At 31.0% G+C, this 2,806-nt stretch overlaps 1 non-coding gene across 1 annotated transcript; it reads right to left on the reverse strand.

The window, feature by feature from the left end:
- Positions 1–1,248: 1,248 nt before the first annotated feature.
- TRNAG-CCC lies at positions 1,249–1,319 on the reverse strand. The gene has a single exon. It is a non-coding gene; the product is annotated as a tRNA-Gly (tRNA).
- Positions 1,320–2,806: the final 1,487 nt, after the last annotated feature.

The following is a 2,806-nucleotide window of genomic DNA, read 5'->3' on the forward strand; positions in this document are numbered from 1 at the left end:
AACTAAAAGCAATGTTCGACGGCAAATAACTTGAGACGCAGATTGAACACTATAGCTAGGAAAATGTTATCGGTACACGACGAAAGTGTTTTCCATCGTAACACATACTTGTAATAATGGAGAATCATCAACCATGCAAGAATGATAAAGAAATGTTTAATAATAAGCGTATAACATAGTTTAAATTGGGAAAAATGATTCACATCATATAGAAGACTAAAATATGTTTAATAAATTATAAATACATACAATTCACTCATCACGTCTTAAAACAATCTCATTTTGAAATTGATGACAAAAAATAGTTATCTCGTTTCTAAAACGAATCAAATTTTCGAGACTACTATAATTCTCTTCAAATATATTAAAATAATGAAATTGAATTAATGGAATTCTATCAATAATATTTTGGGGAATACGATAAAAGTTATGGTGAAAGCTGTGTTATAGCTCCATATTTCCGTACAATAATTCTGTTCAAATATATTAAAAAAATAAAATTGAACTAATTAAATTCGATAAATAATATTTTGGGGAATATAATTAGGACATTACTACATGTACATCAAACTTTACGTAATGCCACATGTTACTTTATTATTTGTCAATTTAAAATACAATAAACTTTTTCGTCCAATTTTTTCTCTCTACGTCATTTTATGTAACACTTTATATACCATTTTTATGTACAAGTAGCATAATCCACATAATTCACGGTGAAAACGGTGTTTTTGCCTCCATAAAATATGAAGTCAGAAAAAGAAAAAGGAAAAAAATAAATTTGATCCAATACTTAAGAAAAGTGATGAGAACAAATGTTAATAAGAATTAAGTATTTAGAAAATGAAAGCACAGCTTAGGTAAAAATGAAGGCACCGATAGTGCCTTCTTATAGGCAAAAAATTGCAATACATGGAAATAAAAAATAAAAAAAAAATAAAGCAAGGTGTCGGGAGGGGGAGGGGGGACTAAAGTGGGTTGATCGTCATGTTGGAGGGCTCTTGTCACATTGGACAACTATAGGAAAATTGAGTCATCTCATAAACCAACACTTGGAAAAATTACAAAATTATGAAATATTAAAACTCAAGTGGGAAGAATTGAAAGTATGCGAAATTCTGAATGTAAAAGGAAAAACAAGAACATTTAAAATTTACGAAAATTTTGTGAGAAGGCAAATGAAAGTGTATGATATTAGAATGCAAAATATTTGGAATTGAAAGGATAAAATATCATGATTTAAACTAGTGCGCATCCGGGGAATCGAACCCCGGTCAGTACCGTGGGAGGGTACTATGATACCACTACACTAGATGCGCTTCTTTGTTGCTGTCTGTCCATTAAACTTTATTTGTCATTATAATGCCTCTGGAAAGTTCAAAAATTACCTTTTAACTGATAACATATTTTTCATTTACTCATTTGGCATGACTCATAACTTGTATTTTCCTTACATTCTGTAAAACTCATAACTTATAATCACTTAAATTTAATTTAAGCTCTCTCAAGCATTCTAAGGAATAAACCATTTGTATCAAGGGGGGTGTACCGAACTGTTTACACCCTTCTCACAAACATATGGGCCCCATGTGTTATTTAATAATCCGAACCGAGGTCCCACTCAAATGATGTGAGTAGTAAGTAAATGATTAAATAAACTATTATGTACGCATAGCATGATCCGCATTCTAATGCTTACTTATGAGGAAAAAGCAAAAAGGCATGTTTTTAAATAAATATTTTTTTATTAATGAAAACAAATAAATAAATTATTTATTTTGATGGTAAGCATTTTTCTTTCTTTTTTAAGTTAATAAAAGTAAATTGTTTAAATATTTTTTTTTTTAGACATAAAGATATCTATATCTTTATGAATGTTTAGACGTAACTAAACGTGCCCTTTTTGTTTTAGTTGAAAATTACTACAAAGTTGAAAAATAACAAATTAAGTTATGCTTCCAAAAGTTTAGAGTGTTTAGTCGCCCTATCTGATCTATTAATATTTTACTTTTATTTTTCCATTTTTCATCATTAAAGCGGAGTTTGATAGAGTCGAACTGAACCATGAACCAATATTTTTTCTGATAATGGAACCAAATGACTTTTTTTAAGAAGTGGAACCAAATCGAACCGAACCATTCGGTTTTGTTTGGTTTGGTTCTAGTAGACTAGTACTATTACTTAAATAAAAAATATAAGCATCAAACATTTAACAAGTTCAAATTATCAATAATCAAGATTATAAAAATCCAAACTAATAAATAAAATATAAACGAATGAGTCAAAAGTTAATAGAATTAAGCCACTCAACCCGCATCGATTATTATGCGGATGACTGCGCACTCATAGCCGAGACGTGGGTCTTCCATGAATAAAATAATCCTGACTCCCATGTGTGTGTGTTGTGTCAACCATGCGATCATCCTTGTAGGCACTGTAGCTCAGTTGAAGTTAATAATATCGAGTTCAATTTCATCCTTTGTCCAAATGTGGGATGATATCCGTGTGCAAACAAGGAAAAGTGGCACTGTCTAAACGAGGAATGGTGTGGGATGATGATGTCTGTGTGCAAATTGGGAAAAGTGGTGGTGGTATTGCCTATCTTCCTCCACTGTGGCTCTGAGAAGCTGAATTTTGAAAAATTCAAAAATGAAGAAATTCCTACAAAAGGGTCAACTTTCGTTTAGAAATTATATGTATTTATAAACAAACATACCTCACTACCTCAGTATTTAAAGTGTCCTCAGAGACAAATATAATGATGGATTGGAAAGCGGCGTTGATGACCAAAGTGAGACGGTGAATG

Source organism: Olea europaea, chromosome 13 (assembly GCF_002742605.1).
Source record: "Olea europaea var. sylvestris chromosome 13, O_europaea_v1, whole genome shotgun sequence".
NCBI classification, from domain to species: domain Eukaryota; kingdom Viridiplantae; phylum Streptophyta; class Magnoliopsida; order Lamiales; family Oleaceae; genus Olea; species Olea europaea.